The sequence below is a fragment of the Poecilia reticulata genome, chromosome 3, assembly GCF_904066995.2.
Source record: "Poecilia reticulata chromosome 3, P_reticulata-male-v2, whole genome shotgun sequence".
Classification (NCBI taxonomy): Eukaryota; Metazoa; Chordata; class Actinopteri; order Cyprinodontiformes; family Poeciliidae; genus Poecilia; species Poecilia reticulata.
This window is the reverse complement of record NC_088832.1, coordinates 6681390-6705489: the sequence shown is the minus strand read 5'-3', so window position 1 is coordinate 6705489 and position 24100 is coordinate 6681390. Positions and strand designations below refer to the sequence as shown.

At 38.9% G+C, this 24100-nt stretch overlaps 1 protein-coding gene and 1 long non-coding RNA gene across 5 annotated transcripts in view; one reads left to right on the top strand and one right to left on the bottom strand.

The window, feature by feature from the left end:
* The window catches only part of LOC103462206 (myocyte-specific enhancer factor 2A-like), a 49109-nt gene extending 28473 nt beyond the window's left edge, over window positions 1-20636 (bottom strand). For 2 of the 4 annotated variants that reach the window (XM_008404856.3, XM_081604996.1), the window contains exons 1-3: window positions 20489-20627; window positions 20290-20395; window positions 12253-12338 (exon numbers count right to left, since the gene is read on the bottom strand). The gene's annotated coding sequence lies outside the window, so the exon portion shown is untranslated. Of the gene's footprint in view, window positions 1-12252; window positions 12339-20289; window positions 20396-20488 lie in introns of all 4 variants that reach the window. The other 2 variants (XM_008404855.3, XM_008404857.3) reach the window with 1 other exon arrangement.
* On the top strand, window positions 20181-24040 carry LOC103462209 (uncharacterized). The gene is made up of 3 exons (XR_533299.2): window positions 20181-20305; window positions 22365-22504; window positions 22652-24040. It is a non-coding gene; the product is annotated as an uncharacterized LOC103462209 (long non-coding RNA).
* The last annotated feature ends 60 nt before the right edge of the window (window positions 24041-24100 follow it).

The following is a 24100-nucleotide window of genomic DNA, read 5'->3' as shown; positions in this document are numbered from 1 at the left end:
CACAAAAGGCCCTTTCAAGGGCCGCAGTAACTGAGTTGCTGCATTGATATGATAGCAGGACTCTGCTAAATATTAGACATTCGAGTTCGTCTTTGGTAAGTAAATGGATTGTGGGACGCAGCGCCTTGCAAAAGTATTTGTATCCCTTGAATCTTGTTGCCACCAGGGGACGCACCGATCCACGTTTTTCACTTACAATACTGATATCTGAGGTTACATATCGACAGATACTGATCTGATACAGAAAATCAGTGCTGACTTGACTTAAAATGTTTCTCTTTTTAATGAATAACAAATTTATTTGACAACTCTGTGCCAGTACAGCACACTTACACCAATAGCTTCACAAATTTGGTCAAACATGTAAAAACAACTTTAATTTGTTCAGCCAGTGCAATTAAGAGCATAACAGCTAATGTAGAACAAATAAAGAGACTGAAACTTGTAAAAATTTAGAAATGAGCTACAACAAATATTATTTGAAATGCCTCAGAAAGTGTAGTTAGGAATTCTAAATATGTCAAATAAATAATAAATTATGATGTCACTCAGACCAAAAAGCAATTAGACTGAATAGATTTGCCTTTATGGATCAGGCAAATGGTCACCGATACAGAATTATTTCCAATATCAGGACCGACACAGATATTTACACGGGATAGGCACTCCACAAACTTTTTGCATAGAGTTTGCATGATTCTCTCCAGGTACTCCATCTTCCTGTCACTGTACAAGAAAAATAAGTTGATTTCTATACACAGTGGAAAGGTGGAACTTTTAAATGATGTTCCACTGAATATTTTCAAGCTAAATCAGTTCTTGTCTGAGGAGATCATGCTCTGCTTTTTGTGGGCTGGAACAAACTCATATGGTCCAAAGACACGCAGGGCTGCAACAGTTTATCAATGACAATAAATACCAAGAAATGTTATTGGTGATGCACTGTGTAAAACCACACTGTTCTTATGACAATGCACTACAGGAAACCGTAGGGACCGAAGTGTCTCTATTGTTTAACACACTGTCATGTTTTAATGACTAATTTTGTAACTTGTCTAACTAACGTATGTCTCTATTATTATTAAGTCCATAAAAAGACATACTTAGTTTGAAAAATAACTGGAATGGTAAGTTGTTTCTGGAACTGTGAATAGAGTATTTTAAACACGAACAGAACCCAGCGACTTTAAATCGGCTTCAGCCTGAGAATCAACACTGAGGCGTGTCCCACAACTCTTTTTACATTCACCTCCCAGACGGCGTGTCCTGATCAATGTGGATGCAATTTGTTACTATGGCAGAAACTCTATCCGGCTGATGCAAAAATCGACCCAGAACACTGGAAGATAACCAACACTCGCATAAACATCTGCTAAACTGAGCTCTACTAAGACCTATGATGATACTAAAACCATTAGAAAAGATGCATCTTTTACAATGACGAATCACACAGGCACCATTTTATGCTGGTAAGTTGAAAATATTATATTTATGTAATTACCGTAACCCCATTGTTTCTGGTCAAATTGATTTGCAGATCTTATAATTAAACAAGTTTGTAGAGATAACCTTATACATCCAACACCATCTTCTGAATCTTACTTAAATTTAAAACTGCTGTGGAGAACTTTTATATAAAAATGTTTTTTTTACACATTTGTTAAAACTGTAATCATGACAGTACAACATGAGACAATCAGTAAAAAACAAAAAGCTTCTTTGTATTCTCCCAATGCTCTTTTACGGAAATGGTAAATGAAACACACTGCTCCGTCAGAACCAACCAATCAGAGCCAGGAGGAGAGCCTTACCGCTGTCAATCACTCTCAAGTATGCGCTGCTCACACTCTCATCTATGCAACAGCTAGTTTCCCACAATGCAGGCTGCTATGAATGCTAAGCTAGTTAGCATCGCCACTGATGACGGCATCTGAACGGTTTTCCTGGAACGGTGAATTGCTTCTCCGCCTTTAGCACAATTAGCAGGTTTGTCATTGACTGAAACACTCTATGCTGACTGCAGAAGCTTCAAAACACAATTCAAAATCAGTGAGATGTTTACTCTGTTTGTAATGACAAATACTGGAGATTCTTAATTTTCCCATGAACGTTGCTAAAACCACCATCTCATCTTATTTTTTTGAATCCGGATCCATACACTGCCTCGTCTTAAGAGCGGAGCGTATCATTATACCCATAATCAATGGCATTTAATAACGTCAACATGCAATGTGTATCACCGTTGCTAATTTAGTTGTTTGTCATGAGGTCAGGTTAGGTGACGAGTACCGATTACAAAGTGCAGTCACATACAACCTGTTGGATGAGTTTTCTAACTTTCAGTGTTCTTCTTTCCTCAGTAAAATTCCAGCAAAAGAAACAAAGACGTACGAGAAACAAATCAAACGATGACTGCCTCACAGTCTCGCCGTGCCGTAATCGAAAGGAAGGAACAGTTGATTTAATAATGACAAATCTACGAGACGTGGAGAGAACCCAATGTAAACTACTCCAAACAACCAGCTTCCTGTTAACACTGTCTACTACATCACTTCCTGTGCTGTGAACTGTATGACTCTCAGAGGGGGAGTGCTGATATCATCTGTCCGACCGCAGCCCCCTCCCACACACACATACACACACCATGCAGATAACATTTTCTGGCTCAGCTGTGCATCATTGTGACACTGTGCGTGGAGGCAGCACATCAAACCAGCCAGAAGCAACAGATGACATCCTGAACATTCACAATGGCATCAATAATTAACGGCGATAATTCATTAACATAGTTATGCCAAACCCTCCGCTGGCTTTAGATTCATGCTAGTGCAATTCTTCCATTTAAGGCCACAGTACAGTAAGGCCGCAATAAACATTCAGTCAGTCAGTTTCTACATCAAGCAATGTCTCGTTTATCATTGCTGCGGTCACAGACTGCACCTGCATGTGTGAAATATGCTGATTTTTTTTTTTTTTTACACAAAGTTACCAGATGATTTTATCTGAAAACCTTCCCTGAGAAATGAGGATGAAAACAGAGATGTTGGTGGGCTGGTAGCGCTTCCTGCAAGCTGTTAGCACGTCAAGATTCAAATACGTTGTAGAAGCCTTCCATAATGACTAATCCCACATTCATAAGGCATGAAATCAACTTGCAATTGGTACATCAATGCATTTCGCCTGATTGTTGCTTTTTACCTCTTCCTCGGTCTTAGCACATCGTTCAAGTGGAAAGCAGCAAATGTCACGGTCGGACAGCGGGGACGTGGGTGGTTGCATGACGGGTTGGTGCAACACTGTCAGACCGCGCACAGAGTAAAAAGCTTGTGTGGTCTAGTGGACCACATCTCTAGAGACCACAGATTGAACTTCATTGAACAAGAAAGGAAGTTCTGCCTCGTTCACATGGCAAGATAATAAGACCAATTTTTTACAATCTTGAAGATGCTATGATTATCATGATGGCTCTAAGGATAATCTTATGAGATATTCCTGTTGTTTGTGGGGTGTGAATAGTGACCTGCTCCGCCCAGAAGGACATCGGGAGATATCTGACATCTACGCCTGATATTTCAGCATGTTGCTCTAGGCCCGAGACATTTTTTTGCATTTTCTATTTGTTGGCATCATCATCTTTTCATGAGAAGATGGTGATGACAGTGGTAAAAGTTTGTTCCACAATTCAAGGGCTGCCGGTTTGATCCCTACTCCGTCAACCTCTGTTGTTGAATCCTTGGGAAAGACACTTCACCCGCCTTGCCTCCTAGTGGTAGTCAGAGGGCCCAGTGGCACTGATTAATGGCAGCCTCTCTTCTGTCGGACTGCTCCATGGCTACAATTCAGTAGCTTGCCACCATCAGTGTGTGAATGGGTGAATCACTGAATGTAGTGTGAAGTGCTTTGGGGTCCTCTGGACTTCATAAAATGAAATAAAAGTACAGGCCATTTACCATTTTCTCTGATAATCATTCTTCCATTCTACCAAGCCGGCCATATTTGGCTCATGTTTGATTTTCAGAGGTTTTAACAAATTTCCCCCCTGACATCTGAATGTTGGTGAGTTAAACCTGTCTGTGTGTGATGTGTTGTCTTTTCTAAGTGGCTGTATGCTACACACTGAAGGACCAGACCTGTTACATCTATGATTTTCTTTGTTGTCGTGTGGGATTCCAAGTAAGAGGGGTTTCAACGTTAGCACTTGCATTACATTCTGTGAACCAGACACTCAAGTACACCATGTGCGTTCATTTAGCATTCAGTCTGTGTCAAAGCGGCCCTGCGTAGCAAAACGCCTGTGACACTGGACTGTTGATCCCAATAAACCCCAATCAAAAGGGTATCACTTGAAGCGTAAAAATAGCATTTTATGAAAAGGCAGTTGACGCATCATGTGCACTAATTATCACCCTCCACCCCCTTTCAAGTTTTTCTTCACGTAAAGAATAAACAATGTTAGAGCCGTTGAAGGTTAATCAAGTTGGGTCTTGACTGCACCAGGTTGTTTTCAGAACAAAGTGCCAGAGAGTAATTGGCAAGCCCTTTCATCCCCTCTCCTCATTAAAGACCTTGAGTTCGTCTCTAATTGGGATGACCCAAACATGATCTGTGCACCGGGTCTCTCCAACAGTGAATCAATGAAGCTTGAAGCGGGTGCTATCCAGCACACACCACTAGTTAACACAAACACCGCCCCCAACCTCAAATCCTCTGCTTGCTGCAGAATAAAGACATCTCTGTCTCCAATATGTGAGGGACAGTACAGTGTTTTGTTTTCTGCAAATTATGGAGGTGAGCCCGACTGTCAAAGTAGAAAAAGCCTTGGTAAGATACAAAAAATAATCCACCCTTTACTTTTTACTGCTGAACTAAAAAGTAAAGGGTGACTGAGATTGCTTTCTTCATTTGCAGCTTCACCTTCCCTGCAGCTTTTGCTCATCGTCTTGCTCTCTTCTCCTTCCCTTTAGGCTCAGGCTGGTCCTTCCTTCTTGCAGCGACTTATTTGCATTGTATCCACGAGAGAAGCAGGCAAAGACAAGCTTTTAGCTCAGGGCATAAAGACGTGGGTTGATAAAAGTCCCCCCCCCACACACACACACACACACACACACACACACACACACACACACACACACTCTCACCGAGCCTGGACGAGCTTTGAAGTTCCCATAAATGGAGTTTTTTGTGGAAGTTCTTGGAGGAACTTCTAGATAGTAAACAGTGGTGGACCAGATCCCTGAGGGAGGAGGAGGGAGAGCCGGCTTGTTTACTGGTTGAAGTGTTTAACACGTCCTTGTTTATGTTGCTACTCTCTCCACATGCCCACTTGTTAATCTGAGTTTCCTTTGATGTAAGGAAGGAAAATGACAATTTATGCTAAATATGACGGCGTTAGACCTACTTAGAGGAGGCAACAATGAAATTAGCATTTGTTTATGCAAATGATTCTCAATATGAGCAGGGATAAAAGGGAACACAGCAGCACATGTGTCACCAGTTTGAAGCAGCAAATGTGGCTCCATATAAATCTACCCAATGACAAAGCAGAACGTTTAGTAAAACTGATCTGAAAACATTCGGCTGCACTGTTTTCTGAGAGCCAGTAAAGCTAATCTTACCTCCAATAGAAGACTCTCTTGGTGTCTTTGTTTAGTATAAGTCCTGATTAGTTGGTCGTAGAAACTAAAGTTAGTGGTTAGTACAAGACAAGCCAAAGTGGACTTCTAAGATCTCAAACAGATCCAATCCCTCTAATGAATTCTTAAATTGTGTCCCTCATTGTGGCATTATGTAGGAGTGGCTCTGTTATGTTTGTTCTGATTTTTGTAGGCTTTTCTTCATTTTTTGGGTTGAGTTGTTGCATGTTTGGACGATTATTCCTCCTGGTTATGGGTGCTTTGCAATTGGAAGGATTTTTCGCACTTACTTTTATCTGTACAGTTGTTATAATGCGTGACCACAGTGTACGTAGTGACAAGGTTTTTGGGTTTTTTTGAACAACTGGGAGCAGCTAACCAACATCTCAAAAGTTCAAATAATACCTGATCTTCGACCCTAGGTCTAACTCTAACCCAAGGGTCATATTCCCGACTCCTAATGTCTCTCTGCCCAACTTTCTAACCATACGGAAGATCTAAAGAAGGGAGGCAAAAGCAAAGGAGGTGGTTTAGCAGTACTTATCAGGAACTAATGGTGTCAGCTGTTGCTGTGGAATACCGTCTGTGCTGCCTGGAAATTAAGCTGTCATGAGGCAGTCATACAGCAAACAGTCATGTCAGATTAATTGTCAAACTGACTGTTACCGTAGATCCTTGCTGCCCACAGCATCACCGTCCACAATGACTCTTTGAAGACACTTGGATGATGTAAGTTACAACAACATTTGATTTCCCGTTTGGATAAAGTATTTTTGAATTGAACTGAATTTCAAAAATGTCACTGCAGTTTATGGAAACCATCATGTTGCACAGGGTGGATGTGTAAGTGAGAGTTGGAGGTCCGTCCTCCTTGAAACGTGTACTGAGAATCAGGATAAGTCTCTGATACAAAATGATCGAAAAAGCAAACATACAGGCGGTATTCCATTTATCTTAATACTGCCTCACTTATCTAGCAGGTACCGTATTTTCCGCACTATAAGGCGCACCTTCAATGAATGGCCTATTTTAAAACTTTTTGTATTTATAAGGCGCATAGAATAGATGCTTCAGTTTGGGTTTCCGTACTCTATTATTACACATCTACATTTGTAAAGAAGTGGTCCCCAAGTACTTTATATAGTAGGCTGCCCCAGTCATCGTTTCACTCATGGTGTTGGTGTTGCGATATTGTGCCCAACTGCTTTCTGGGTAACACAGACCAACCGACACGCCGCCGCAGTCTCTGTCTCTCACCCCTCCCCCAAACTTTATTGACAAACCATCGTTTTGACAACTATCCCAGCATGCACCGCGCACTTCTTCTTCTACAGGCAAAAATGAAGTTGGCGGCTGCTTACCGTAGTTGCTAGACCTGTTGTGGCTCAATATTGGTTCATATACAAGGCACACCAGATTATAAGGCGCACTGTCTGCTTTAGAGGAAATTGAAGGTTTTTAGGTGCGCCTTATAGTGTGGAAAATACGGTACATACAATGTGTTCCACTTCTCGGTACATGTTTCACACAGGAAGATAAATGGTGGCTCGGCGCCTCCTACCACCCTTTCCTGTGTAAGTAATGTTGGTTGACTGTAAATAACCACCCAATGCAACCATCACAATACTGTATGTATGTGTATTTGACTTGCTGTTTTGTTTCAAATCATATTCACTGTTTGTATGTCAGTAATGGATTTGACTGGTCACACTGACTGTCACAGCACCTGATGCCCAAATCTTAGATTGGGTCCATGGAGCGCAGGTCTTTTTTGTTTCTGTCAATACATTTTTTTTAAGGTTTTATTGGCTCTAGTGGCCTTTATTTTGATAGTTAATTGACAGGAAAGTTGGTAATGAAAGATGGGGAAAGACATGCGGCAAAGGTCACCAGGCTGGGAATCGAGCCTGCGATGGCTGCGTCGATGTCCAAGGCCTCCATACATGGGTTGTGCTTAACCCCTGCGCCATCACAGCACACCCCTGTCAATACATATTAAAGCTCTTCCTAAATAATCATGTTTTTCCCATGTAGAAATTGACAAAGCTTTGAAATATTCTGATTTGTTGTAGCTAAATTGTATTGATCCCATAAAATCTGATCGTGTGAAGAATGTGTTTACATACATGTGTCCACAATGATGTGATTACATGATTGAGATTACAGGCGATCAGTCATGATTTGCTTATTATGGCCAGAATGAGCATTTGTGGAGACTTTTAGACTGAACCTAATAGATAATGGCAGCAAGGTCAACCATGGGTTAGCATTGGGAGAGTTGCATGAGCATCAAGGGTTCATTTGATTGGTTAATCTTTCTCAGCAGAATGGTTTACTCCAGAAAAGAGAGAGTACTGTGACAGTCAGTCATCTGAAAGGTGTCTAATATGAAACATTAAGAGTGCCATTAAACTTTCTGTTTGCCAACATTGCATTAGTGAAGTTTCTGAAGACTCTGTTTTCTTACACCACGTATTTGAATCTTGATTTAAAATAAATTCTACGGCTGAAGAAAGAAAACTCCAGGTTCTTTTTTCAATATGTAATAAAGATCTCTCTCTATGAAAAAGTAAATAATTCCTCAGAGATTGGTTTATGAACATTTACTAAGTATAACATGACTTGATATTGCTACTCCTTTAGAGTCTTAGACAACCATTTTTCAGATCTTAATGTTAGCTTTAATTAATAAGGATGCAAAAAAATATTTACACATCTTCCTGTTTAAATTTTGAGAAAAATTGAAAGAGGGAAATGAATCTCTGAATTTCAGCCAGTTGCTCCAGGGCTCCACCATGTTCCTGTACACCACAGTGTTACTCACAATCTTCCAACCCAGTAAAACCTCCAAGACAGCAGTCTGCTCATTTAATTACTGGCCCACTGTGATGTCATTTCATTATTGTGTTGCTTTTATGGCAGCAGCAGTGTGCTAAGATTTTCCTGTCTCAACACAGAGACACTGATGTCATGCCTGTAACAAAGATTAAAACTCAAGCTGCCGTTTTAAATGCGGCGAGGATTTCGTTCTTTTTATTTATCCAAAACAAACCAAGAAATCCAGCTTCCACTTGTTGAACTGGAGTTTGGCCCATTGAGTAAACCATTTCAGACATTTCAGATTAACACACATAAAGAAAGGATAAAACTAGTTTAAATTATTACATGGCTTTTAGTCCAGTTCTAGCTGTAAAGAAATAATGATATTTCTAGGTATACAGAAGAGTGACCTTATTTTTTCTAGACGAGGCCTTTGGTTTAAGGGAGCTATTTATATTTAATTGCTATGTCTTGCTTCCAAACAGACATGATTTTTCTAAAATCATATGGAAAGAATTCAAACTAAGGTTTGTTTGTCTGCTATTGCATCTGGCAAAAGTATTCATACTCCAAAAACTTTTTCTGCGCCACCTGCTCCTTTATGCCTAATGACAAAATGTAAATAAATTTTTTTATGGCTTTCTTTCATCAATGTCTTTCCTCTTGCTATTCTTCTAAGAGGTCTGGGTAGTTTGAATCAACAGACTTTGAGGTATTTTTGCTGAACTTTAAATACACATTTCTCTTCTGGTGATTTTCTGAAGGTAATTTTACCTGGATTTTATTCAGTTGCCTTAGAATGAAAGCGGGTTGAACATGTAGGGTGTCCCACACTTTTTACATTTTCACTTGCAAAACCTTTTGAAATCCATGTCACAATTGTGTGGTACTTTGTGTTGGTCTATATAGGAAGTACCAATTGTAGTTTTCTGACCGATTATCGATCTTTAAAAAGTCCGACCTGCTGAATCCGATTTTAGCCGATATTTTTGTCTGAAAAGTCACTAAATATTGCAACAAAGTCGATAAGTTGGCAAAAGTGGGATGACTATTGTTAACAGCAGATGTTAGCAATAGTTAACATTATTTAGTTAATTCATTATTCAGTACTCTCTCACAAACAAAAAAGGGGATAGTGACCGGTTTTCAGACCTTTGCAAATAGATAAGTTGGTTCTAAAAGACCTTTTTCTCGTGCAAGTATCGGCCAATCACCCAAAATTAAAGAAATCGCGGCCGATTTATCAGTGAACTCCCAGTCTATAGGATAACATTCCAATGAAATACATTGAAGCTTGTGGCTTCAAAGAAATAGGAATACTTTTCCATGCTACTGCATGCTGCCGGAACAAAGTTTAAGTCTGACTATCCAGTAAGTATTACAACGCAGAAATAAAGACTGAAAGCTTCTAGTCACCCAGCACAGAGAAGGTTCTAAAGTCTTCTTGTACATTTCTTTTGTAAGATTTGCACCACTCAGTGAAGATGCTCAAAGAGACTTAGAATGTGAAGTATCTTTAGCCCTAGCCCAAGCTTTTGATCTGCTAAATAATATTATAATTAATTTTTTTTAATGTTAGTTATTGATCTTATTAAAATTTGGTGCTTTCAGCAAAGTAAAAACTTCCTTTTAATGCTGTAAAGAAAATCTTAAGCGTCATCATAAGGGACTTTCAAAATATTCCCCTCTGTCTCAACCGCTCCACCCCTGTACATCCTCACATCTTTTCCAACTGCGTTGCTTTATCCTAGATTACTGAGTCACACATTAGAGGGATTCTTAAAGTTCACGCACAGGGCAGAAAGAGTTTAGAGGTTTTAATATAATCAGAACTGTGAGTTTTGAGCTTGATTACCCTACCTGAGTGTTGCTGCAAAGCAAGACAACAGACGCAGGGGTTTGGAGCAGCCATGCAGCAGTGTAGAATCTTGTGTTCACACAATGTGGCAAAGCAGGGATCAGAGGAAAACTCCTAAAAGTCAAAAGCACTCAAAGTGGATTGAGAAGGGGGTGCTGCTACAACAAACCAGTCGTCAGCAGAGTACCAAAGAAGGGTTTCTAGAAGCAGAACCTGAAGCAATGAAGCACTTGAGTCATGAGGACCAGCGCAAAAGCCCAAAACGGGCAGTGACCACACTCTGGTCTGGACCTAAGCCTTTCAAATCAACAGAACGTTTACCGAGCCAAGTCATCTAGCCCTAGACCGGGCACTGCTCTTTCAACTGGCAGAGCAAACGACGACCTATTTACGGCAATTGACAAAGGCGGGTTTATGCGACTGCCTCAAAGTGGACGGCAAGGCTAATATTTGGACATTGTCTTGTTTGATTTTTGTATTTGTTGAGTGTCATTTCTAAGCCGCTCTGTTGCATTTTTAGCATCCAGGTCTGGGTGTGAGGCCCAGCGGTCAGACGTAGTCAGCGGTCTGCCGAGTGTGGAAAGAGCATCTCAACTGGAACAGGAAGAGTCTTCATTTCCAACAGACCAGAACATTTCCATTAAACACAAGGAAGAGGAAGGAAGTACACAGTAGGGCACGGTGCAAAGAAGAAGAGATTAGCCCCTGCTCTAAAGTATAACGCAGTGTAATTAATATTCTTAACATAGTGTGATGTCAGCATTGTTTTTCTGTGATATTTGAAGTTTTAATGCTCCTTCATTCATTCTGTGGTGGGCTTCTATAATCACTGAAATCTGTTTAAAGGCATAGCTGACTTTTAGTATAGCTGTAAATGCAACATGCAAATCCAAACACAGCCGCTAGTAGATGGAGAGCAAAGCATCCACAATATTGGGATATATACACCATTTGTGCATTTAAAGTACGATCTGGAGAAGATCGCACCATCCAATGCTTTAAAATCAACGTCTGTATTTTGACATCTATCAGGTTGTTGCTAAGCCTGTCAATTTTTCCATCGCTGATGTTTTCATTTGCCACCGATTTACTCATAGCACCACGTTGTGTCGACACCCACGTTAGCAAGACTGGGTAAGACGAGAGGGATACTGGTTCCGTTCCAAACCAACTAAGTGGTTTAACAAAGCCGGCCAGCTTGGAAATGTTCTTCGACACCTCTTTGTTGCATTTCTAGTTTGCTTTATTTTCTACACTCAATTGTGGTATTTTCTGTTGCCTGCCAACATGAGAAACAAATCATGTTTCTCATGTAACAATCCAAGGATTGTTACTAATCTTTGGATTAGTAACAATCAAGCAATCATGATCAACGTTGGAGAAAAGAAATCATATTTTGCATACTTTTGACACCATCAAAAATATCTTAGAAAGTGATCAGACTCAGGGATTCACAAAATTATTCACAAAAATAAAAGCAGTACTAAAGTCTAGAACATGAAGTATTATTCTGCCAAGTATTTCAACTACATAAGCTGTATTTATTTTTTTCCAAATATTTCATATAAGCTTTACGAATTATTCTGCAAATAAGACAAATCTTAAGACACTGTGGACCATGAACAAAGATATATATAAAAACCTTCCTGAGCTTATGATTGTGTGCATTAGTTTCAAGGGGAAAATAAGAGTTTGTCTGGTAAATAATTGGCAAGACATTATGAAATCTCACTGCAAATGACCCCAAACTGGATGGCCCCAAAAGGTTACTATTGTTCCACCATGAAAGTTTTGAAAACATCTCCAAGATATGTAGGAAGTTTAACATTCATGACCTTAGGAGCAAAGAGGGGGACAGACCACATAGAAATGCATTTCAATCCTGGTGGAGAAAAATATAACAGTTTAAAGTGAAACACTTGCATTAAAGTTTTTTTTTACCTTGGCCACAGGCAGCTGGACTGGAGTGAAGATGGAAAGAGGACTGTGGAGAAACTGCACAGAAACTTCCTCAGAACAATGAGGTTCTGAAAGAGAGGAGAGGCAGAAAGAGATTAGGTCCATGTCTTTCTGACTTGTGATTGAAAAGTAATGAAACTATAAGCTTTTGCAACCAGAAAGGAACAGACTTAATTCTTAATTGGACGGAAGGAGAAATCTCATAAGCAGCTCTCAATTGGGAACTTGAGAGAGAAAGAACCAACTGTAATAATGTACAAAGACTGGTCTGAACGTCAGCGCCGGTCCTGACGTTCAGATCAGGAAGAGACCTTTGAATCACTTCTGCTGGGAGTGATGCAGAATAGTTCAGCCATCAACACCAGTAATCAGCCCGAATGAGCTTGAATTTGCAGCAGGAGACCATATAGTTGACTAGAAAACTGTTTTTGAACAGTCAATTTAGTCCCTCAATGAAAATACTTAAGGCAAGCAGACACCAACAGTGGAGCCTGTTTTCTCTGACGTTGGTTAAAAACAGTAAAGCCTTTCCTTCCAAAGTGTTGCTATTTACTGTTAACCACATGGCCCCAAATAGCCTATGATGAGAGAAAAAAAGGGGGGGAAAGAAACAAAACTTCTACTTCCATGGCAATATTGTTGCCATAGAATATCACCTCATTTTAACTCTAGGTGATAAAATGAACCATGATGGTAAGGTAAAATATGAGACGGCAAGTTACAGAAATCCATCCATCCATCAATTTTCTGTACACTCTTGGGGTCGGGAGGGCTGCTTTTGCCCATCTCCAGCTAACGTTTTGGACGAGAGGCGGGGCACACCCTGGACAGGTCACCAGTCTGTTGCAGGGAAAGTTAGAGAAATTATATTTCTATTCAATAAAACATCAAAGAAGTGAATGAAATGCCTTGAATAGAGAAAATAGTTCTCATAACCAGGAACAGGTTCAATATATATGCAACAGCTTTGCTTTTAAAAGTTGGTCTTTCCATCTACAGGAAGACTGTCAGCAGTTCCATCATGTCTGAAAAGGAACCGTCACATCAGTTTACTGTCTGCCGTCTTAGACGGTAACCAGCTGGAGAGTCGGGATGTTTTCATACCTGATAGTTCACTAGACTCTGTTGGACTCGGGGCCAAAATTGCAACATTTATGTTATTTTCAGCTGGGACAGTTCACTCTCTCACTGTAATGTGTCAAATGAAACAAACCCTTTAAAAACCTGCCCACACCCTTCATTTGGAGAGGCACTTCAGCAAGAACCACTGAAGGAAACGACACAAAAACCTCAGAAGACACAGAGCGTGACTTCCTTCTTCACCAAACGTAAAGAAAAATGGAGAGGTGTGAGATTTTAGTGGTTGTAGCATTTCTCTTTTGTCTTTGGTAAAAGACCACAAGGCTTTTCTCTCACCAGCGTAAGACTCGTGTGTTTGTTTTAGCTGTATTTACCCAGAATGCCCTGCATCTTAGTCCACTTCCTGCTTTTGGGGCAATCTCAATTCCGCTTGGCCTTTTATGAATTTAAACTGCGGCAGAGTTCACTTTAGCCGAACCGAGACGGAAGTATATACATTTTTTGGTCCACATCAGAGTTTGATCACGCTTTCACACCTCCACAAACGAACCGAACTTTCTAGGTAAATGAACTGGAGTTTGATTAAAGCGGACTAATGGTGTGAATGCACCATTGGTTTATTTCATCAGGGTAAATCCTGTTTGGAACACCATAAACATATCTAAAACTAAATATTGAAATTGAGATATGTCTTGTTGAATCAAACAAATTGAGTGTTGGCAGAACAGAGAGCAGCTGTTCTGCCAATCCCCATTCCATCAATTGGGTTTAACCAACAATTTTAAATGTGGGCAAAAAAAAAAACATGATTTATTTATTAATTTACATGTGAATCTAAAACGGTTATAGAAATAGTTAGTGTAAGCAACAACTAACACCAAAACCTGCTACAGTCTCTTGCAAAAGTACTCAACTTGGTAGAGAGGTAAGAAGAACCCTATTGCTGAAAGAAAACTACAAGTACCTCAGTAGATCTGTTAGCCAAGGAACACAGAAAACAACACAAGATGCTTTAGTCAGAGGTAGTTATAGTGACTCGGTTATATGTGATTGAGTAACTTTTTTTGAGGGGGAAAAAGTACTTTTAAGATTAGTTTTACTACACCACAATAGTTCATTTGACTTGAGCATTATTATTATGAAGCATTGCTAATGCTACTAGAGTACATTTTCCAGATAATTTACCCACCGTGTGTAACTTCACTGAATGAAGGACAGTTATCCAAAAAGGCATGAGTCACAGATTCACACCTATGTTCTGTTTATGTGAGACTTCCTGTTAAGGTATTTTCCCATACATATATATATATATATATATATATATATATATATATATATATATAAAAATCTGAAGACTGAGAGGAGTTTATACATGCTCTCGTTCAGTAGACAGAATTTGAGCTTTTCGTTGGTTGTCACATAAATTCCCAGAGAAACACACTGTTGCGATGCAACAAAATGTGGTAATGTTCAAGTGGCATCAGTACATTTTACCACCTACCATGACAGCACAGTCTCAGCGGTTTAAAACTCTAAAAGGCTCGAAACCTTGGTGACCAAGTTCAAGGTGTGACCGCTTCGCACTCTTCTGCAAAGAGCCTGTCTGCCTGCGTCGGATTTCCATCGAGTGAATCCAACAGGACTGCATCATTTACGAAAAGCAGAGACACAATCCCAAACGGCCCGAGCTGGAAACTCTCCACCCGCCCTTGCATCGGGAAATGTTGTGCATCGGTGCTACATAGCAGTCCGGTCAGAGTCCGAACACTGTCAGAAAACAAGCTTCCGCTGACATCTGTACCTCGGCACAACTCATGGCAGAGATGTATTCGTTGCTGTGACATTAGTGGCTGAAGACGGAAGCGCTCTTTCATCCCACATGCTCCTTATTGTCTCAGCAGACCGTCACGGTGACAGCGTAACCATGACCTGATTACCTGTCCCCTGAAGCCTGTAATCACTAAAGAAAGCAGACAGGCGACGGCGGTCGGCTGACAGGGAGGATAATTGAAGCTGATGGAACATACTGCCAGCCCAGCCAATGAAATATGAAAACTAAAAGCAGTGAAGAAGAACAAGAAGAAGAACAAGAAGAAGAAGTGATAAAGATGGAAGCCTTCACTCGCAGTTACACATTTTTTTGAAAACGTGTTCCCACTAGCAATGGACAATATGGACTTAAGATTTTATCCTGATATTTTTGCAGTACTATTGTGATAACATTGAAAATTATTATTAAAAAACACATTTCTTTTTTTTTTCTTTTTTTTTACCCCGTAGGTAACTGTATGGCTATGACTAGGTTGTGCCACAAACACAAATATTGTTCTTGAAAAACTTTTCCAATTAAAACAGGCAACTTTTAGACACCACTCACTTAAAAAAGCTTCACACATTAACTGCACTTCATCATATTTTTTAATTTACAGATGTTCTCGTGGAGCAAAAAGTGGAGAAAATAGTAAATACAACACTTCCGACCATACTGTCAGTTTTGTTTTTTTCTTTTATTTACCCTCAAAAATGTTTATTTATGACAACAATAACTCAAAATTCTCATAAGGAGAGGAATTTTTTTTACAATAAATTTGACTTGAGTACAATAAACGCTAACCGTTCCAGCAGTTTGCAGTTTTTTTGGATAGACCGGAAGACGCATCATGTTTTAGAATGGGGATTTATTTATTTATTTTTACTTGGGCGTTCATGTCTCATCACAAATGATGTAATATAATTATTTGGGTTCTATATGGAGCACTGAACTCTTTCTTCTTTTACTGTAAAACCAACAATTTTTGACTATCAGTGATTTCATGTGTTACATTATGAAGAAATTATAGCTCTTATTGACACTTTTTTTAAATTTCACAAGTGGTTTAAAAGCTTCTCAAATCATAAATTGAGTTCAAAGAATTTGTAAGCTGCAGGTCAGTAGGGCTGGATTTACAAGAATGTGGGCCTCGGGACTGGTGAACAAATTATTTTACTAATGCAAATTAGGGCTGCAGCTAATGATTATTTTAGTAATCGATTATTCTGACGATTACTCAATTTTTCACATAAAAAATTTTTTGCAAATTCTACAGCTATTTTATTTAACCTCTTAACCTTTTTTTCCATTATTGAAATACATTACATGCAAAATCCATATTTATTTTGTACAGTTTTGGCTTAATTCCTGCTCTGAATACATAGTTTTTCCAGCAAATTAACTTTTTTTCAGTCTCCATACTATTATTTGATTCCTAAATTAGTGGTAATTATTTCAATACTCAGCTAATCATGATTAACCTGATTAATCCGATTAATTGTTTCAGCCCTAATCCAAATAACTGTACATTAATAGGTAGTCCTAAACATCAGCAGGTATTAATTGATGCAATGTTGTTCCCAAAGAAATCTACTATCATAATTTTGAAATAGTTGAATATCCATCCATCCATCCATTTTCTTATACCCTTGTCCCTCAGTGGGGTCGGGAGGGGTGTTGGTGCCCATCTCCAGCTAGCGCCGGGCGAGAGGTGGGGTACACCCAGGACAGGTCGCCAGTCTGTCGCAGGGCAACACAGAGACAAACAGGACACACAACCATGCACACACACACTCACACCTAGGGGCCATTTGGAGAGGCCAATTAACCTGACAGTCATGTTTTTGGACTGTGGGAGGAAACCGGAGTACCCAGAGAAAACCCACGCATGCACAGGGAGAACATGCAAACTCCATGCAGAAAGACCGGGGCCGGGAATCGAACCCAGAACCTTCTTGCTGCAAGGCAACAGCTCTACCAACTGCGCCACTGTGCAGCCTAAATACTTGAATATTGCTTATATTTAGAAAAATGTAAACTAATTCAATCCTTTAAAAAAAACATTGAAATAATCCTTTAGATCAGGGGTGTCAAACTCCAGTCCTCAAGGGCCGCTGCTAGAGCTCAGAATAATTTCTTTTTGCAATGCTCTCAAAGGCTTGCCACAATTCAGCAGATTACGGGGGGGAATAGCTCTAGCATAAAACATGGAGCTGTAGTGGTTGTGCTAGCATGTGAAGATATTTATTTTACTTTTTTAGTCGATGTCATGGAACGGGGATGAAATTAAGAGCATGGTGGGGAATTGGGAGATCATCTTAAAATACCAACTACGTACCGTTAGCTGGCAGGACATTCAGATCAACTTAAGTTACACAAATCTCTCAAACGTGTATTATAACTATACTTTTGAAAAAAAGCCCTTAGTAAGCATTATGCCTCGTTCTAATTGGTCGTAAAATATATTGCAGATGGGGGATTCATGGGTTCCATTCTGTGCAGAAAATCCATCACAAAGGGCTAAATTAAAGCCCTTAAACAGCAGCGGCATATACTGCCCAACTACGGTAATTGACTCATTTTCCCTTTGATGGTAAAGTTTTCCCTCTGTTTTTATTAGTCTGTCAGCTCCAACCACAGATCTGCAAACAGGGCTAAGCAGTTTTCACACATGAACGGCGCAGATGTTTTGGGGAACATCTGGACAATTTAGCCTAAACTCTTTGCACTGTTGCTTCAAGAACATGAGAGGAACTGTGTACGGGAGAGCCGATGTAACACTGTAAATGATGCAACAACGGGCCGGTGAGTTTGGAGACGAGAACAACCGGCACCCTAAGTAAAACACTGCTGAGAAGCACCAGTTCTGGTTTCATCAAGACTAAAACCAAATGAATATTTTCTTTGCGCAAAAAAAAGTACGTTGATTTGGCGTTTGCCTGTCGCAGTAAACAACTAATCAGTTAATCGCATGCAAAATTAAAATGAGCGCAATAATTTCCACTCTGACGATTAATATTCTTTTAAGGTAAATTTTGTTTGTTTTGTTTTATTTTTTCGGTTGCAAGTACTTTTTTATTTCCATATTATTTATTGGTTTTGATTGTTGAGTTTTATTCTGGAGATTTTAAATGTCCCCCAGTTCCAATGTTGTGAGTTCTTTACTGAGTTAAAGTTTATATGACAGGGCGAACTTGTATTATTATGCCATTATTAATATTACATGAAAATAGTCTCAAAGCAACAATATTATCATTTAACACAATACTTAGTGGGGCAATTTATCATCCAGCAAAAGTTATTATTGTGCTTATGATTTACAGAAGGTTTGTGGTCAAAAAGACTTTGCTGTTTTTGTTCTGCTAAATGAACATATTGTCACATGCTACACTATGTGCAGTTGGTTCATCTGTGAGTGCCTTGTAGGAGTATGAAAAAATAGGATTTTAGAATAATCATGAGCAGTACTTTACTACAATTTCCCAATGTGAAAAAACATACAACAGAGGGCTAAGCTGAAGGAACATCTCTGAACAAATCTTAATACCATTTAATTTTAATTCCAATCAGGAACGAACAAATACAGATTGTTCTATACCAGAACATATGCAAATTGTTTACACGTGGAACTGAGTGCTCAATGAAACTTTTAAAAGAGCAAATTTATAAAATGACACCAGAAGGAAACAGAGAGAATTTAAAGCTATCGCTAAACTCTGCTATTTATGAACATCAGGATTTCTCCAGCAACTCCAGTGCAGACAGAAAGGTGGACCAAACCAAAGCGTTATGTCAGTGCTCATATTTTTCACCAGCAGTGAGGTATGTAGCTCACTCTGAACGTAGCTCAAATACTACCCTGGAACAACAAGCTGAATGTAAACATCATTGGGGAAAAAAATCAGATAAAGTCCCAATCCAACTGCCTGCAGCAGTCAACCGGCCCAAAACGCTGCGCAGCACATGAGATGCAACTGATACTATTGCCTCAACAGACGATTCATTCAAGTACATCTCTTTAAAACAACTCCAAAGTGTCAGCACATCTTCTCCTTTACATACTAAAAACAGACTCATTCCCAAAACAGAAGTGGTAGGACAAACTTTAATAAAAAAGAAAATGGAAAAAAAGAAACGTAACGTTGTGTAGCCGTGGAAAAAAAAAAAGGAATATTGACACTGACGACATTATTTGCAGTCTTGCTTTATTATAAACATTTATTTAAAAAAAGAAAAGCATGAGCATTAAAGTGTTGCAGAGACGACAACACAATCTCTCCAATCTGGCAACTATTCATCCTGTTCCAATCCCTCATGGTGAAACATTGTCACATCACCCAACCTTATACATCAGGAGTACACATGGTTACATAATAAAAGCTAATATATAATTATTATTACGAATTTCAGTAAATAAGCTTTAAGGATGGTTTTCAATTGGTGTAACACATTTTTGCTTCCACTGCCTTGAAATTTTAACCCTAAAAGTGACACGTTGCCCTTTACCTTGTAGAATATACTAGCATGAAACTAGCATATTTGAATAGTGTCCTAGTATCAGTATACTACTAGCAGGTGGCATATTAGTGTACTACTACTATGCTAGTTTTATGCTACCATACTAGTATAAAAACTATTATAAAACAACTGATTCAATATATTACAACTGGGGACAAATATCTCCTCACTGGATTTCCATGCTTGATCTTATCCAAAAGGCAGAAAAGCAATTCCTTATTGGATTTCCATTCATTGTATGATTACTTTTTTCTTCATAATTTATTTAATTTCTATGTATTGCATTGCTTTTTTGATATTATAAACTAAATTAGGCTGCATTTTATATTAACTCTCAAGTCGCAATGTATGGAAATGTATTATTAGATTTGATTGGTCCGATGCATCACATATATATAGAGAGAAAATAACTGATATATATATTATTTTATTTTTTTCTCCCTCTCTCTCAATAAGTTGAACAACTACTCCCCGGTGCTCTAACCCGTTTCGTCAGGTCGTCATAGTGATTCCCTTGATGTGAAAGTTACAGTGTTTGATCCTATCACAGGATGTACAGAAACTCATCCTCCGGCACGCGACAGCATCGACCAATGCCTCGCGATACTCACATTAAAGCGTGTTAAGGTGAGTGTTAGAAACACACAGTGTCATATTTGAACCAAGACTTGTATCGGAGCGGTGGATGAAGTGTAGCGGTCCCCTCCCCTGCACTCCCTACAGCACAGAAAGCAGCCTGTAAACGGACTTTCACTTATTAAAAATAGAAGAAAGAAAAAAGAACAAAAACGGCCGTTTTGCTCCACTTACCAATTTGCCCCCCTCCAAAAGCAGCTTGTATAAATGCCGTCTTTATCTCTAAGCGTTCCCGGCAGAAAGACAGACACACTGACAATGTCCGTCCGCTATATTTAGGAAACTGACAAACTCCGAGCAGCTTACGCACTTAGCTCCGCCCACTCGCAGCCAGCGTGCAGCTACGTCCGCACACAAGACGTCCAACATGAGTTTATCCTCGATGTAAGAGTGGGTCTGAAAATTACACGTGAGAAAATTAGATAAGAGGGACAAAATAAAGACTGAACTATGTAAAAAACAAAATGTATATGAAAATATCTGGAGACACCTACCTTCATCCATCCACATCCACGTCTGTGCACTTACAAACGTCTTGACACTCAATTATTTCACACTTTGTCATGCTGCTTCAGCCAAAATCTTAGAAGTAATTTATTGTTATTTTTGAGGGTGGGCGATAAGAAGTTAAGTATTTTCAGTATTCAGTACAAAAACTACTTTTAATAAACGTACCCATTACATAAAGTGTGATTTTAAATTACTAAACAGCAGCACATAATAAGTTAACTGAATTTAATCCTACTTTTTCATTTGAGTGATATTAATTGATGTTGTTTCATTATTAATTGGAATGTATCAACAGAATAACAGACATTTTGTGGTACTTTTAGGATAACGATAAAAGTGACGATACAAGTTATTACTTTTTTTAGGAAACTCATAGTTCCACAAACACAAATCACAAATAATTTGCAATACACTTCTTTAGGACACCAGTCACTTAAAATAGCGTGATGTGTATCACTGTAATGCACACAGAGATTGCTTTTAATCTTATTCGCAAATGTATTGATATTTGTTGATACACACTTATTGAACAAAAAGTGGAGAAAAGTAGTAAAACTAACAATCCTAATGGTATGGAGAGTCTTAAGGGCTTTTAAACATAATTTGGAATTTATTGTGAGAGCGATAAATCAAAATCAGATGTAGAAGTTTATCATGATAAATGATAAACGATACAATAAATGCCCAACTTTACTCTGAAGACACAAACTCAGGCTGAATGGAGAAGATCTCTAAACAGTCATTGTCAAGCCTTAATATTCCTAACTGTGTTTATGTCTGGACTTTGACTGGGTCAACATGAACATGTTTGAATCCTGATGATGTCACCTCTTCGTTTTCATTCATCCTGCTGAAAATTGATCCTCCACAACAGTCTGAAAGCTTTTTCTAGATTCTCTTCGCTTTAGGCGGCCGTGTCTTGGTAGGTTTTTGCTACAAAGCTCATCTTGATTTAAAACTCCTCCATAACTTTGTCCCTCTTCTATCTGCTCAAGTTCCTCGGTCTTCTTTTTGCAGTTTGTTCGCTAATGTTCTCTAAGAAACCCGTGAGGCCTTTGCCGGACAACTAGGACAACTTAGTTCCTCATCCAGCGCACAGTTCCTCTCTTGGTACCACCGGTATACCCTGTCTCGGTCTACAAAACACCAATTCTGAGTATTTCTATTAATACTCACCGAACAAGCAGAACATTTGCTCCGTTTCTCTGCGTGAAACTAAATGGTTGCCATCACGACTCTTCTTCTTCACTGAGTTCCTTTCAATCTGGACTAAAGACCCAGCTGTTCAGAGTTGCTTTTGAAACATTTTGATGTGTAACAATGGCACTTGACAAAAATGCAATCTTTACTGGTTTTCTCGTTTGTTGAGTGCGTTCTATGACTTTGTGTTTTTCTGTTTTTATGATGTAAAGCGCTTTGAACTGCCTTGTTGCTGAAATGTGCAGTACAAATAAACTTGATTGATTGATAGGTCTGCACCATCAGCATTGTTCTGGAAAACTTTTCCCAGTTTTGTCTTTTTTCTCCTCCCTCATTTCAGAATGAGAACAATCACAACAAAAGGGAGTTTAAATAAGGACGTTATTTCCATTCGAAAGAGTCACACAGCCGAGGAAGCAAAATCCTCGCAAGCGACTTACAGAGACGATAAAATAATCACAAAGTAGCACCAAGGAGAAAGTGAGTACAAAGTACAAAAAAAAAAAAAAAAAAGGAATATGTTTGGAAAGTTGTTCCCTTTTTTTCTTTTTTGGGAGAATACACATCTCAGCATGATCGCATGCAGACACCGAGGGTAATAACTGATCTTTTGATAATTTTATTCAGCCTAAGCCTGGAGGAGAAGCTTGTGACTGTGAGGTCACCGGAGCAAATCGAGAGGCAGCAGCGGCGGGCTCGGAGCGGGCCACACCGCCAGGACGTTCCGGGCACATCACTGAGCTCCTCGTTGTTCCAGAGGAGCTGCAGGGGAGATTCAACTCCAATATGTATAAGCAGAACTTGTGTCTTGTCTGAGTTGCCGTGACTATGTTAATGTTCTTATTTTCGCAGTGGCTCTTTTTTTTTTCTCCCTTTTAAAAAAAAAAATTGGTTATTTAATTTTCTTTGCTTTGATGCTTCAGCTGGAAAAGCACAAGAAGTTCATCTTTTATTTATTTTTTTTTTTTTTTTTGGCGGGGTATAAAGAGGAACAAAGGGAGCATCTGTCTTGCAACGCCAAACCATTAGAGGTTCATCGGGAGAGTTCACACAAAAGCAGTCATGAGAGTCAAAACGGAGCAGAGAGCGATTCATTAGTCATTTTAATGGTTTAAAGTAGTTTTCATAATACAGTGGAGCGACGTGACTTTGTGGAGTTTATTCCCTCCAATAGCACCTTCAGAATGTAGAAGGTTATAGCGCCATCGTGTGGCGCTAAGAAAGATGAAAACAGAGACTTTTCATTTTCAGAAACCAATAGTTTTCTTTTCTGTTCAGTATTTTCTTTCGTATTGTTGAGTTTTTACGTCTCTGGTGTAAAGATGCAAATATCAGGGCCGACGCAGATAGAAATTGAGGAAAAAAACAAACAAATAAACAAGGGTAGATTTCTGCCAAAAATCTCAGAAATTTTGAGTCTCTGAAGTCTTCTAGTAAAAAACTCTTAAATGCCAGAGTAACAAAAGTGAAAAATTTGCTAGAAAAAAATCTGAAATTTGAAACTAATCTCAGAGGTTTTTTAGAAAAATAAAAATTTTGAAAATTTTGAGCTTCAAAAGTCAAAACTTTTTGACTTTTGAAACTCAGAAAATTTAGTTGAAAATGTTCTACTTTTCAACTAAAAGTAGAAAAGTGGGTCAAAAATTTCAATATATTTTTTTTCTAGAAAACTTCATATTAATCTCAGACTGAGTTCTTTGGTAAAAACTTACCTCCCCCCTTTTTGAGAACTGAAAAGTGATTGAGTTCAATCTGCTCTCATCTCTTATTGCTTAATATTTGGTTTACAAACACAATGTTTTCTTTTCTGAGCTAAAATAAACTCACAACCTTTCAAAAATATCCAAACTCTTTCCACTTTTGTTCAAATTTTGTAATACTATGCGAATGTCTCCAGTGGATTTTTTTTTATTTGACTTTCATGCGTTGGTGCATAATTTTGGTCTATGAAAAGTAACTGGAGCTAATTCAGACTGGATGGAGACTTTAAATAGGCCAAAAAAATCTCATCTGAAGTTTGTAGCAAACTTTAAACAGGATTTCTTGGGGACTGTCTCCTCGCCACTCTTCCTTTAA